Below are 16,844 nucleotides of genomic sequence, written 5' to 3' on the forward strand. Positions count from 1 at the left end.
GAGAACTCTACGGGAATTCTGATACCACTGGCACGCTTCACTACGTGAGAGTTTTGCAACGACATATATTTCAAATTTTTTCGACACCGAAATTCTGGTGGGTCCTATAAACTTTGCAATATTTTTTTAGGCCTTTATTGGGTCTATTTAATTAATAAAAATTATATTCTAACTCATGATATTGTGGGCTTTGAGTAGGTGTTCTCATTTTGGAAAAATTCTACCCACGATCGATATTGCATTTTCAGGCCGGACAGGCGAGCTGCCTAATCCACTTTGGAAGTGGGTCAATATTAAAGTCCTTTCCACCATTTTCTTATGCCCAGGATGCATTCCAGGTGTCAAAATTAGCGTAGGTAAACCCGAACTCCAAATTGCCTTATTTACCTATTGTCGGGTTTAAAATAAAAATTCATAAAATATTCATAGGTAGCCAAAAAATTATTATTCCTTTTGCAATAGTATAATAGCATTGTTAAGGACCGCGAAACATATTTATAGAATTTTTGAAGTTGGGTTAGTTGATTTTTGCAGAATGTTAGTTTTAAGCATTATAGCTGAATTATCTGATTGTTTAAGCTTTGTCTAGTTTGGCGAGCCTAGGAGGGGCCGTGTGATGTTATTAAAATGTGGACTTGAGACATTGGGTTATAGAAGTGTTGTTTGAGTTACTTAACAGGTTAGGTAGGTCTTAGATACATGGAAAACTCTGCCCAATTTTTGACATAGATTAGGATGTCTTTGACTCTTTAAATCCTTGTTTTGTGATAATACTAATAAATTCATAATATAATTGTTTAGGTGATCAGAGTCAGCCTTCTTCCTCCACCCAGCCGACATAGTAATTTCTGGTTGATCTGTGAGTAGATATTAATTTTATTTATAATTTTAATATTATTATATAATCAAGGCATGCTCCTGCATTTATTTATAAATATATGTATATAGTTATTTATTAGACATGTCTTGTATTGCATATTTAACGGATGATATTGTTGTGGATGTCACATTAAGGTGATTTGGAGCTGTGTGCGTGTGTCACCATGCGTATGGTGTGTTTATGGATATGGGTAGGACGGGTAGTCACGGCTGGAGCTTGACTCACTGGGGCTCGATCCTTTTTGTAGATAAGTCGGGATGAGTATGGCTTTAAGTTGATCTTGGTGACTCTCACATTTGGATTATTAAGAGAAAGTCCAGCTCAAGTTGATCTTGTTGGCAAATATTAGAATTAAGAAAGCTGTATAAGGGATTAGCTCCCATATATATATATGATATGATTGATGTGACACACAGGTATGTAAGTGCTCCAGATTATCTTTTGTGTGAATATTGTTTGAATTGTTTGGTAATATGTGTGTATGTTAAATTTCATACATAGAAATGCATTAGGCTTAGACAGTTATAGAAATTATATTTAAAATCAATATCTTACTCTATGAGTCGAACGCTCACTCCTGTTCAACTATTTTTCCCCATGTGACAGGAGGACTCTTTGAGATTAACCTGCTTTCTTTCTCACAGGTTTACCAAAAGCAATTTCATTGCATTTTTATTTCCTTGTTTAATATTCTAGAATTTCACATGTACCAGTAATATATTAGACTTTTTTTGAAATTATAATAACTTATGTAGCTAGGTGTTGTAAAATTTATTATGTGAATGTGCTTGTATGGGGGAGCTGAGCTCCCATTGGATTATATTTATTTGTTTGAGGATTGTAAGGGTGAACTGAGATATATTGTGCTTACAGATCGGATGACCTAAAAACTCCCCGTTTGATAATCCAATTTATGACCGGACTTTATCTATTTATTTTCTTAAAATTGGACTATAATTATTGGCCTTATAGTTGAGCTAGGAATAGTTAGGCTTACTACGGGCTTTGGAGGCCTTATACTGACCCAAGTCCTAGTGCCGATCCAGCCTAGAATTTGGGTCATGAGAAAGTTGATATTAGAGCTTAGGCTCCAGATTCATGGGAAAATGTAAGTCTAGGGTTTTAAAAAGGAGTCTTCTTAGGAGGTCACATGCGGAGTATAGGATCCATAATCGTCCTTGTTTTATTAGCCTTGCATCTAGTTTCTGCCTTTTATACCTATGTGTGTTTGTGATTATGCAATTATGATTAGTATATTGTTTTGGTTTTATGGGCTAATAATGCTTAATTTTAGGCAGAATGCGTAAATGTAGGAGAGCCGCCACAGCACCAGAGCTGGAAGTGTCAGATGAAATATCGGCACAAGATAAGGCACCCACCCTAAGAAAGTTTGGTAGGAGACCCAGAGCTGATCAAGTGGAAGAGCAGCCACAACCTCAGGAATAGTGTTATAGGGCCTAGGGTCCCATGGATCCGATGGCAGCTACCCTGGCAAGTCTATAGAGGACTGTTGACATGATGGCCCTCAATGCAAAGAGCTGAACCATATAAGTAGATAATAAATTTTAAGAAGCTGGTGCCTCAAATTTATGACACTAAGAGAATGCCTATCAAATTTTAAACTCTTGCAAACAGGAAGGAGTGGAGCTACAATTGACAGACAGGAGACTGATTGAGTGTGTCCAGCATGTGTTGGGGCTTGTACCAAGGCAATGGATGATTGACTATGTACTCCCTCAAATTGAAAGGCTATCCTGGGCACAGTTTGTAGAGTTGCTTATAAACAGGTTTGTGCTAGAGAGCTTCAGTGATCAGAAATAGTGAGCCTTTAAGGCTTTAAGACAAAATGGGAGATCAGTAGAGGAATATGCCTTTGACTTTCTAGAATTGAGCAGATATGCTCCAACTACCATGGCCGTTGAAAATATAAAAGTGAAGAGATTTTTAAAAGGATTGGATAGGAGATATGCAAACCTGGTTATGTTATTGGATCGGCCTTTTAATGTGGTAGTGGATAGGGCCTGACAAATAGAGATCAGCTATACGGGTGATGATAGCAGTAGAGCAAAGAAGAATAAAGTTGAAGGGTCATCAGGTATAACCTATATGAATACCATGGGTGGTGGCAGCCAGAGTCATTATAGTGGCAAAACTAGAGAAAACAAGAAAGGTAGCCTGAAACACAGATCAAGAGGTTCAGATTGGGATATGGTTCTAACAGTCGATAGAGCTCAAGCTACAGCAATTCTGGATTTGGTTCAGGGTCTTCTTTTGCACCTTGTACACAGTGTGGGAGAGTACATTCAGGGCCTTGTTTGATGAGTTTAGGTGGATGTTTCAGATGTGGCCAGTCGAGTCACTTTGCCAGGGAATGCCGGTCTCAAGGTTCTGTTACTAACTTACCCCGTCAATTACACCCTGGTACTTTCGATATGGTAGGTAGCCAGTTTAGTGGCCAGCAGAGCCGTGGTCAAGGAGAACACAGTTTTAGAGGTAGATTTAGTGGTAGGAGTTAGTTTTAAGGGTCCACATCCCATGGCAGAGGTTAGGCTGGGGTTTTCACCTTGACACACCAAAATGCTCAGGCTTCGAATGTAGTGGTGGCAGGTATTCTTCCTGTCTATTCTTTTAAGGCTTGTGTTTTAATCGACCCAGGTGCTACGCACTCATTTGTTTTTCCTATGTTCACTCTGAGATTGGATAGAAATCCTACTACTTTAGGGTATCCTTTGTCTATAACTACCCCTAGTGATAATATAAATGTGGATATGGTTTTTTCGGGCAGTCTAGTGGTGGTTGATGGAAAGATCCTCCCAAAAAATTTAGTTCCTTACCGATGATGGATTTTGATGTGATCTTAGGTATGGATTGGCTGTCAACTCATTATGCCACTTTAGATTACATAAATAAAAGGGTGTATTTTCATAGTTCGAGGGTAGAAGAATTTAGTTTTGGTGGTGATTTAATCTAGGGTTCTAAAATTAATCTGATTAATTTTAAAATTTTAAATGGCAAATACAGATCCAAAAACATATTAAAAGAGTTTTAATATGTTGTTTATCATTGAAATCAAATAGATAAAAATAAATCTTACATGATACATGTGACCCTAGGTAAAAAATTTTGAATTCAATGGTATAAACTTGTGTTACGCTTTCGTTCTATCAAATACAACTGCTCAAATGTTTGATACATATAGTACATTTACATCATAAATATGAACTAATGGAGAGAAATCTCCTTGTGTTGGTTGTACAGGGAATAGAAAATCTTGTGAAAAGATATGGAAGAGAAGGAAGAGAAATAGAACAGTCTGTGACAGCGAAAGTACAAGAGGAGGCCCCAGCTCCTCAGAGTGTTGAAGGCCCGACTGTACCAGTTTTGTCAGTACAAATTACTACACAAATGGCCTAGCAACCTAGTGTCAGCCATTAGCGCTAGAAAAATATTAAAGTATGGATGTTAGGGTTATTTGGCACTAGTAAGAGATACATCTGTTGAAGGTACTGATGTGTAGCACATACCTGTTGTTGGGGAATTTATTAGGAGTGGCAATTCGAGCTAATGGGTCGTGTTCGTGTCGTGTCAATATGTGACACGAATACGATTAAGATCGATATGAACATGACACGATTAACAAATCATGTCAAAAATTTAAACACGAACACGACCTTTTTATTATATGGGTTACACAACACGACACAATTAATATTAAATTGTATTAGATGTATTCAACATGACATGACCCATTTAATACGAAATGACTCATATAACATGGTTTGACATAACTTAACCCATTTGACACGCTTTGACATGACTTAACCTATTAACAAGTTTTGACATGACTTAACCTATTTAACACATTTTGACATGATCCAACATGACTCATTTGTCATATTTTGGCAATATCCATCTCATTTGTCATATTTTGACAATATCCAATACTTCTAATATGTATAAAATAAAATATTATATAATCCTACATTAAACAAGCAAACTAAAAGTTTTAATGAAGAAAATTTACTAATAAAAGACTAAAATAAAAGAAGAAAAATATGCAAATACAATATTAAAATAATACATACAAACCAACTAAAATAAAAACAGAAAAACAAAAATCAATCCAACACAATTTCTAAATTTAAATATTACAAACTTATCACACTATATTAATAAAGTTAGAACAATCTGAAGGAGTTGTTTCTTTATCTTCAGTTTTAAGCTCCATAACATCTTAGGTAAGCTCCTCTAAAGCTAATTTTGCATTTTCTACAAAAATAATAAAATATAAAATTGTTAAAAATAGGAGAATATAATTTCATATTTTAATCAAAACTAAAATTATAAACATATTACCTTGTTCACCATAAAGGCAATCTCGAGCACAAACTAATGCCTCCACTAAATCAGGTCTAAGAGCACTTCGATATTGATCAAGCACCCTTCCATTGACACTAAAAGCACTTTTTGATGCAATTGTGGAAACAGGAATGCATAAAACATCACGAGCCATTGCAACAACTTCAGGATATCTAAATTGATTTGCTTTCCAAAACATCAGCACATCCAATTTAGTTTTCCTATCCACCCTTGGTTCATCCAAGTACAACTCAAGTTGTGATTTTTTTGGTGCATCTATGCTATGAAATGAGTCAAATCCCTATATAGATATTAGGACTAATTAGTTATCATACATGAAGATAAATTTCAATAAATTTATGAACATTAAATTATAACCTAAAACACCATTTGAATTCTCAATAATGTAAACTTGAAAATACCAAAAATATAAATTTAAACTCATATACCATTAACTCATCCAAACTTTCTAGAGAGAAGGAGCCTTCAGGTGCATGTAACACATTTTGAGACCCTTGGCCTTGCTGGCAATTTCTTTCCAATGATGTTGATGATGTTGGGCATGCAGAAGCATTAACATATGAATTAAAAAGTAAGAACAACTTTTCTTTCACATGCATAGCTTCAGAAATCCCATTTTCGCTATAAACTCTCTCATAGCACCATTCCACGAAGTGGAACTTGTATCTAGGATCCAAAGTAACTGCAATGGCTAAAATGTCACAAAAAGTGGACCAATATTTTTCAAATTTGGTGAACATTTGACTAGCCACTTTCTTCATGTATTGATCATTATTATTAACTTCTTTCATCAAAGTGACATAGGTTGTATACACTCCTGGAAAATATAAATTTGCAGTTGGATATTTGGTACCCGAAAAGATACACGTGATGCCATAGAAAATAGATAAAAACTTATTCATCTTCTCTATTTTGTCCCACTCAGTCATAGAAAGGCCATGCTTAAAATTTGAGTCACTTAATTCAAGGTGCATAAATGCATGACAATAATAAAGTGCATTGTCAAGCATAATGAATGTTGCATTCCACCTAGTGTGAACATCTTGTCTCAAGCCTCTTTTAGAATCAAGAGAGCAATGAGTGACACACTCCAAAAATTTTTGCTTTCTACTTTGTGATCCTTTGACATATTTTATGCTTTCATGAATTTTTTGAACAGCCTCATCTATATCCTTAAGCCCTTCTTGCACCATCAAATTAAGGATATGAGCACAACATTGAAGGTGGAAAAGTTCGCCGTTACATAAAAGTCCTCCTCCAAAAGACAATTGAGATCTCAATAAATCAACGGAAACATCATTTGCCGAAGCATTATCCAAAGTAATTGAAAAAATCTTCTTCTCAATACCCCATTTAGTCAAAAGAGTGTGTATTTTTTCAAACACTGATATGCCAGTGTGAGGAGGTGGCATAAAACTAAAATTCAAAATTCTCTTTTGAATACGCCAATCCTTATCAATGAAATGAGCAGTTAAGCATATATATCCATCGGTGGTCAAAGAAGACCAACAATCAGAGGTTAAACTTATTCTACCAAGTGTGCTCTCTAACATAGCATGAATCCTCCCTCTTTCCCTCTTATATAATTTAAAACAATCAGCCTTGCAATTATTTCTAGTCACTAAATTCAAATCTTCCCGAAGATAATGTAAAATTGCTCTTATGCCTACCCATTCAACAAATTGAAAAGGAAGATCATGCATGATAATAGCTGCAGTCAACAACTCCCTAAACTTTCCATGATCAAATTTAGAAGTAGACAAAGACATTGAGCCACTACCATGTGCTATAAGTAACTGACCTATATCGTGTGTGTCTCTTCTCACACATGTGTCCATATGTCGCTTCAAATTGCCAGTTCCATATTTAATTTCAGCAAGATAAACAACTCCACATTTCTTACACTTACATCTTCTCTTCTTATCATCACCAATAGGAAGCATTTCAAAGAATGCCCACACTAGCGACTTGAGTTTTCTTTTACGTTTACCCGTTGTCTTCTTAGCTCCCACATCACTAGTTAACTCAACCACATCATCCTCCATTTCTTTAGTTGGCACTTCCATGTTATTCCCACCTTCTACCTCGATGGAATTCATATCATTAATAATGCTTGCCATCTGCATACAAACAATATATTATTATAACTTTGACCAAACAATTAGATATTTCTCTTTTTTTTTTTTTAATTTTCCCTAATGGTTAATTAAATGAGCATGTGAAAGCATTAAGCATACAGAAGATCAAAGACAACAAGTAATCAAAGTATATATAGTCACCATGTTTGATCACCAAAGAGTCCTTGAAAAGAAAATAAATGGAAAGATCATGGAAATGTATTAAGAAAAACAATAATGTTATTCAAGGAAAACCATATTGACTAAAAATGATTCCACACAAAAACATTTCAAGCATGTGGAGATTACCATAATTACTCAATTACTTCTTTTTTCCTAATAATTAGAGAAATGGAGTTTGCAATAATCAAAGCTTGAAAGTTGAAACATCATATGTATACTTTCAATAATAAATATTTTGACCTATGTGGAAATGATTAATTTTCAAGTATCAAATACAAATATTAAAAGAAACTTTTGAAGTGTATCTATGTATTAATTAATTGTAAAATTGAAACTTTCTAAACTCATAGTAATTGAACTAAAATCTAAAAAGTGTGATCGCCAACAGTAAAAAGCTATTTAATTATATCAAAGTATTAATTGAAATATTCAAATAAAAAAATTATTTAATTGTGTTCAAATAGTAAAAAATTGTTTGGATTATTAAATCTGAAATCAAATCAAACTTAAATTAAAAAAAAAAAAGAAAATTGATCAAAATGACATTCTAGGCTTGTAAAAGATTACTCAACAAATATCTAGTATGTGAGATTCTTCCGTAATTAAGAACTAGACCCATTAAAAATATTAGATATTCATATCATTTCCCACTTTATGTGTGCATTGTCACACAGTAGTTACTATAATCTCACCTTCCCTAAAGACCATTAAACAACTCTTTCTCACACTAAATAAATAAACAAAAATTCATGATGCATCAATTACCTAATTTATAGTGAGCTTATGCTGCAAATTGCTATGTGCTAAATCTTTCAGCCTAAGGATTGATTGAGTCAATCGGGAAAAGTACAATTTGAGAAGAAAGCGAGAAGGAATAGAGTAAAGACATAAGAAGAAAGGAAGCAGGTGAAGTGGTTAAAGAAAATTCTTCTCTTAAAAAAACATTCTACTCCAAATCGAATATCCCCAATTTGAAGAGTTAGAAATTAGATTCCATAAAGCACATGAATTTCTTATTTGCTATTGTCTCCATAGAGGGATTTTAATTTGGTGAATAGAGATTAAAAAAAATTGTTAGTTAGATCAATTAGCCTCAGCAATGTTATATCACAGACAATTCAAATCATCCAATCACCTTATAACTTTTAGGTTTAAACCATGCCTACAAATTCTATTGAATGTACCAGTAGTATCTAATAGCAATCCAATCTAATTACGAATGACAACAGAAAGGAATAATATTAATATCTGATACACTTCAAACCATCCAAAATTTAGCACTTAATAAGCTAATCTAGTGGTTACTTTAAGTATCTAAAGTAACATAAGTTGAACGAGGAATTACAATTTCATTGCTGAAATTTCCCAATTATCAAGTAAAAAAAAAACTAAATTTAATGTAAACTACATAGCAACTTCAACCATCCAAGTATGATTAATATAAAATCATAAAAAATGTAACTCTCTCAAATTCTTAAGCACTACAGACATAAAGGAAGCTAATTAGGCTAAATTATCCAAGAACCAAAACAAAACTAAATGCAGAAATTGAAGATAAAAATTGAGCAGAGTACCCATAATGAAGATTATTAAAGTATAACAAAGAAGAAGAATATCACACTTGATAAAAAAAAAAAATCACAGAACTAAAGAGCAAATTAATTTCTTGTTACTCAAATCACCCAAATAGTTCCTTACATGAATCAAAGAGTAAAACTGCTCATAATAGAAACCAAAGAGCAAATCACCAGAGTTTATTTTAGAGCAGCAGCAAAAAAGAATAGAAAATCAAAATAAAATGGCAACTGGTGTCTTCTTGGCACCCCTAATCAAATTCAAATGAAACTCAAAAAAAGGATATCGCGATTGAGAGAGGGTGTGTGGGTGTAGTCGTAAACCCAAGATAAATTTGTGAGCTGGTGCAAGACCGAGAGAGAAAGAGGGTAAGGAGAAAAATGAAACGCAGATTGGATTTTATCAATTTGGTATTGATGGACAGAGTTGGCGGCTGCTTTTTCTATTCAAGTGTAAATTTAGGTTAGGGCAAATGAGAGAGTAAGAGATGGAGAGGTAAGTTTAGGTCTTAAGTTTTTATATAAGTGGGTTAAATGGGTCATAGTGGGTTAAATGGGTTAGTGGGTCATGGGTCAACACGTGACACAAATTTTAAACCATGTCATAAACGTGTTAAATCGGGTTAGCAGGTTAACCCGTACACGACACGATTATACTCATGTCATAAACGGGTCGACACGAATTTGACACGAACACGAATAAGCCTAACCCAAACCCTATATTTTCGTATCGTGTTCGTGTCGTGTTCGCGGGTCGTGTCTAAAATTGCCACCCCTAGAATTCATGAATGTATTTCCTGAGGAGCTTCCTGGGTTACCATCAGATAGGAAGATAGAGTTCTGCACAGATATTGTGTTGGGTACCAATCCCATCTCTGTGCCACCCTACAAGATGGTACCAACAGAGCTAAAGGAACTGAAATAGCAGCTACAAGAGATTTTGGACAAGGGTTTATCTAGCCAAGTACTTCACCTTAGGGTGCTCCTGTTTTATTTGTGAGGAAAAAAGATAGATCATTAAGGCTATGTATTGATTACAGATAGCTTAATAAAGTGACAATTAAGAATAAATATCCGCTCTCTCAGATTGATGATCTGTTTGATCAGTTGCCAGGAGCTAGATATTTTTTAAAATAGACTTACAGTCAGGCTATCACTAGCTGAGGATCAGGAGTGAAAATGTGCCAAAAACAGTATTCAGGATGAAATATGGTCATTATGAGTTCCTGGTGATGTCTTTTGGACTCACTAACCAGCGGCCTTTATGGATTTAATGAACGGGTTGTTTAGGCCATTCATGGATTGCTTTGTCATTGTGTTTATAGATGACATTTTGGTGTATTCCTGAATCGAGAAGGAACATGTTTGGCACTTAAGGATGGTGTTGCAGACCTTGAGGGAGCATCAACTGTATGCTAAGTTTTCAAAGTATAAGTTCTGGCCGGAGAGTATTGCATTCATGGGATATGTGGTCTCTAGTGAAGGTATTTAGGTGGATTTAAGAAAATTGAAGTAGTAACTTATTGGCTTAGGCCTACCACAATCACTGATGTGCAGAGTTTTCTAGGCCTAACAAGTTACTACAGGCATTTTGTGTAGAATTTCTCCAGAATAATAGCTCCTCTAGCACGGTTGACTCAGAAGAATGTCCCATTCTTCTGGTCAGACGAGTGTGAAGAAAACTTTCAGAAGCTTAAGAACTGTCTAACTATAGCTCCTGTGTTGACTTTGCCTATGAGTCAAGAAGAATATACTGTGTACTGTGATGCTTCTAGAGTTGGGTTGGGGTGTGTCTTGATGCAGCATGGTAAAGTTGTGGCTTATGCTTCAAGGTGGTTAAAGAAGCACGAGCAGAATTACCCTACTCATGACTTGGAAATGATGAATGTAGTCTTTGCACTAAAAATCTAGAGGTCCTATCTGTATGGTGAAGTGTGCAAGATATACACTGATCATAAAAGCTTAAAGTACATTTTTCAATAAAGAGATTTAAATTTGAGGCAGAGAAAATGGAGGGAGCTTCTAAAGGACTATGATAGCACCATCCAGTGCCACCCAAGTAAAGCAAATGTGGTAGCGAATGCTTTGAGCAGGAAATCTTCTGGCAGCTTGGCACATATGTTAGCAGAGAGGAGACCATGGATTCGAAAGTTGCATGAGTTGATGGATCAGGGTTTAATCTTCGACATGACTGATTTGGGTGCACTTTTGGCACATTTCGAAGTAAGGCCAGATCTGCGGGATAGAATTAGAGTTTCCTAGCATAGGACCCACAGGTAATATGGATTGTGGAAAGGGAACAGTAGGGAGAAGACTGTGAATTTGGGTTTGATGGAGATGGCACCCTTATGCAAGGCTCTAGAGTGTGTGTGCCAAATGTGGACAACCTAAGGAATGAGATTATGTAGGAAGCACACTACACGCCTTACAGTGTCCACCCAGGATCTACAAAGATGTACCATGATGTGAAAGATCAGTACTGGTGGAATGGCATGAAGAGAAATATAGCAGATTTTTTGTCCAAGTGCTTAACTTGTTAGAAAGTAAAGTTTGAGCATCAGATTCCGTTAGGGAAGTTATAGGAGATTCCCATCCCAAAGTGAAAGTCAGAGAAATGACCACCATGGACTTTGTGACTAGGTATGCCTCGTACTACACATGGGTATGAACTTATATGGGTGATTGTGGATCATCTGACTATGTCAGCTCACTTTTTGCCTGTACGGACTACCTATTTTGTTGCTTAGTACGCAAGGGTGTATATTCGGAATATAGTCAAATTGCATAGAATTCCTGCATCCATAATATCTGATAGAGGGTCCCAGTTTACTTATCAGTTTTGGATGAAACTTCAGGAAGCACTTGGCACACAGTTAAACTTTAGTACAGCCTTCTATCCTCAGATAGACGAGAGTCTGAAAAAATAATTCAGACATTGAAGGATATGCTTTGTATGTGTGTCCTAGATTTTGGAGGCCGATGGGATAATCAACTGCCAATAACAGCTATCATTCTAGTATTGGGATGGCACCCTATGAAGCATTATACGACAGAAAATGTAGATCCCCTCTATGTTGGACAGAAGTTAAAGAAGCGAGAGTACATGACTTGGATTTAGTGCAGCATACTTCAAAGATGGTCTCTTTGATCAGGGAATATTTAAAGACGGCCTTCAGCAGACAACAGAGTTATGCAGATCTTAGGCGAAAAGATGTAAAATTTAGAGTGGGTGACTATGTGTTCTTGAAAGTTTCTCCTATGAAAGGGGTTATGAGATTTGGAAATAAAGGCAAGTTGGCACCCTGTTACATAGGACCTTTTGAGATAGAGTAGAAATAGTTGCCTATCGATTGGAGTTGCCACCAGACCTTTCTCATGTCCACCCAGTGTTTCATATTTCCATGCTTAGGAAGTATATTCCCAATCCTTCTCATATACTGCAACCAGATACAGTGGAGCTAAATGAGGATTTGACTTTTGAGGAGCAGCCAGTAGCCATAGTGGACTATTAAATAAAACAGTTTCGGTCAAAGCATATCCCTATGGTTAAAGTCCTGTGGAAGAGCCAATCTGTGGAGCGATGCACCTGGGAGTCAGAGCGGGATATGCGTAGTAAGTATTTGTATTTATTTAATATGAAATTCTATGTCGTTATTTTGCCTTGTGTAAAATTCGAAGATGAATCTTCTGTAAGGGGGGAAGAATGTGACATCCCGAATTTTTAAATAATTATTTTATATGAAAAATTATAATATTTTAATGTATTAAATATTATGGTAATTAATTTGAATTTTCTAGGTTTTCAAAATCGAGTATTGATTTTTTGAGACAATTAATTTTATTGATTTTTAAAAATTAATTTAAAGATCACATGGCAAATTTAAAAATATATTTAGACTCCACAAATTTTTTTGAGTTTTTTGTAATTTTTTCAGAATTTTCGAGCCTCATTTTGGGTCCTATGGCAGAGTAAAAATCAAATTTTTGATACCTTAAATCAAACTGGCCGAATCGAATTTGATCAGATCAGACTGATCGAATCAAACCGACCCATCTTCTTTTTCTCCCTTCCCTCCCTCTCATTAGCTTCCTCCTCCCATTCTTTTTCTCTTTTCTCTCTCTCTCCTCCCTCCCCCAACACTGGCCGACCACCCCCAGCCCAATCCCACATGCTAGCGCTCCTCCGGCCTGCTTCCCCACCATCGGTCGCCTTCCCCAATGATCGAAAAATGCCCCAAAAGTCCTTTCTTTGTGCGCATGCCGTTTGAGGTTCCAAGTTCGATTGTGGCCGAACCGGCCACTAATTGGACCGGATATTGTGTCCATTTTGCTCTACTCCTCGACAGCTTTCCATAGACACCTAGAACACCCATTTTTAATCGAGCGATTTGTGTGAATCAAGCCTAAAAAGTTTTAGCCCATTTTGACTTTTGAGCTAAATTTTTCCCAAACTAGAAACTCCATGGGAATTTCGAGGCCACTAACATGCTCCCCTCGGCGAGGGCTTCGCAACAATGTATATTTTAAATTTTTTCAACACTAAAATTTTAACGGGTCCTACAAATTTTGCAGTATTTTATTAGGCCTTTATTGAGTCTGTTTAATTAAATAAAAATTATATTTTAACTTCTGATATTGTGGACTTTGAGTAAGTGTTCTTGTTTCGCGAAAATTCTACCTGCGACCGATACTGTATTTTCGGGCCAGACAGGTGAGGTACCGAACTCACTTTGGAAGTAAGTCGATATTACAGTCCTTTTCACCATTTTCAGATGCCCTTGACGCGATCCAGGTGTCAGAATTGGCTTAGGTAAGAACTCCAAATTGCCTTATTTTCCTAATGCTCAGTTTAAAATAAAAATTCATAAAATATTCGTAGGTAGCCAGAAAAATTTTGGAATAGCATAATAGCATTGTTAAGGACCGTGAAGCATATTTATAGAATTTTGGAAGTTGTTTTAGTTAGTTTTTGCATAATATTAGTTTTAAGCATTATAGCTAAATTATCTAATTGTTTGAGCTTTGTCTAGTTTGGCGAGCCCAGAAGGGGCCGTGTGATATTATTGAAATGTGGACTTGAGATCTTGGGTTATAGAAGTGTTGTTTGAGTTACTTTGTAGGTTGGGTAAGTCTTAGGTATAGAAAAAACTCAGCCAAATTTTCAGCATAACTCTTTAAATCCTTGTTTTGTGATAATGCTGATAAATTTATAATATAATTGTTTAGGTAATCAGAGTTAGTCTTCTTCCTTCGCTCAGTTGCCACAATAATTTCTAGTTGATCTGTGAGTAGATATGGATTTTATTTATAATTTTAATATTATTATATAATCAAGGCATACTCATGCATTCACTTATAAATATATGTATATAGTTAATTATTAAGCACGTCTTGTACTGCATTTTTAATTGATGATATTGTTGTGGATGTCTCCTTAAGATGATTTGAAGCTGTGTGCATGTGTTGGCGTACGTGTGATTGTTTATGGATATGGGTAGGACGGGTAGTTGCTGCTAGAGCTTGACTCATTGGGACCCAATCTTTTTTGTGGATAAGTCGGGGTGAGTACGGCTTTGAGTTGATCTCGCTGACCTCCGCATTTAGATTATTAAGAGAAAGTTCGGCTCGAGTTGATCTTGCTAGCAGAGGTTGAAATTAAAAGAGTTGTATAGGGAATTAGCTCCTATATATATATATATATATATATATATATGATATGATATGATTGATGTGATACACGGGTGTGAGAGTGCTCCAGATTATCTTTTGTATGAATATTATTTGACTTATTTGGTAATATGTATGTATGTTACATTTCATACATAGGAATGCATTAAGCTTAGATAGTTATAAAAATTGTATTTAAAATTAATATCTTACTTTATGAGTTGAACGATTGCTCCTTTTCAACTATTTTTTACCAGGTGATAGGAGGGCTCTTTGAGATTAACCTGCTTTCTTTGAGATTAACCTGCTTTCTTTCTCGCAGGTTTACCAGAAGTAGTTTCATTATATTTTTATTTCCTTCTTTAATATTCTAGAATTCCACATATACTAGTAGTATATTAGACTTTTCTGGAATTGTAATAACTTATTCAGCTGGGTGTTGTAAAATTTATCATGTAATTGTGCTTATATGGGGGAGCTAAGCTCCCATTGGATTATATTTATTTATTTGAGGATTGTGAGTGTGAGTTGAGCTTCCAAGATTTGGATATATTGTGCTTACAGGTTGGGTAAGTTAAAAACTCTCTGTTTGATAGTTCAATTTATGGCCGAACTCTGTGCGTTTTTTTTCTTGAAATTAGACTATAATTATGTGACTTATACGGCTAGGAATAGTTAGACCTACTATAGACTTTGGAGGCCTTATATTGACTTAAATCTTAGTGCCGGTCCGACCCAGAATTTGGGTCGTGACATGCATCATTTAGTTCGTTTACAAAGTTCATGAGTTCAAATTAGACTCATCAAATTATTTTAAAAAATTTATTAATTATTATCAAAAACTCTTAATAATAAGCCAATGAATTATAAGAATTAAATTGATAATTATAATGATATTATTAATTAAATTATAATGACCATAAATTATATATTTTAATTTATAATTATACTATTTATAATTTAATTGCCTTACAATTAGTCATAATTATATATATAATAAAATTAATATATAAATAATTTAGCGCAAAAGTTGTTTCATAAGCATATAAACGAGTCAATTCACATGTTTATAAATGAGTCAGCTTATAAGCTTAAACAAACCGAGTAGTATTAAACTCAAGCTCCTCTCATTAATTCAATAAGTCTAAAAATGAAGCTTGAGTTTAACTTGATAACAAATGAGAAGAGTTAAACTTTTATCATGCTGAATCTCAAACAAATCACAAATGACTTGACTTTATTAACACCCCTATTTGTTAGTTAACGATATAAGTTATAAATTAGTATACGAGATTTGTCAAAATCTATCTTAATCCCTTTAATTTTTAATTTAAAATATTTTGTTCTCTTAATTTTTATTTTATCAAAAAATAAGTTCCTTCATTCAAATTTATTCAATTTACCATTAATTATAAATTAAATAACTCTAATACCCTCAACTTTGAATTTGAAACAATTAAGCACTTGAGACTTTGTTTTATTAACAAAATGATCCATACATTTAAATTTTAAATTTAAATAGATAATTATTTTATATTTAAATAATGATATATATATATATATATATAATAAATATAATTTTTTATGAAAATGTTTTTTATTCTGCTAAAATATATGTAAAGTATTATAAATGTATTTCATATCCATGATTATAATTTATAAATCCATTAAATATATATATATATATAGAGAGAGAGAGAGATATGATAAGAAACATATAAAATTTGAAGGTTAAAATAATATTATTATAAATTTTCTTGATTTATAACAACATCTTGCAAGTAAATATTACATTAATCAAATAACTAAATTTTACAATGTGATAATTTTTTATTTATATAATTTTATAAGAAACTAATTCAATCACATTCAATTTTTTAAGAACGCCAATCACATTAATTTTAATTATCACTTAAGATATAAAATTTTATATTATAAAGTAGCGAGTTAGATTTTTTATAAGAAAATATAAAGGAAAAAAAACCATCATGTAAACTATCTTTTATTTGCGCGAAATTTACTAATTTGATCAATATAATATAT

Source organism: Hevea brasiliensis, chromosome 7 (genome assembly GCF_030052815.1).
Source record: "Hevea brasiliensis isolate MT/VB/25A 57/8 chromosome 7, ASM3005281v1, whole genome shotgun sequence".
In the NCBI taxonomy this organism is placed as follows: Eukaryota; Viridiplantae; Streptophyta; class Magnoliopsida; order Malpighiales; family Euphorbiaceae; genus Hevea; species Hevea brasiliensis.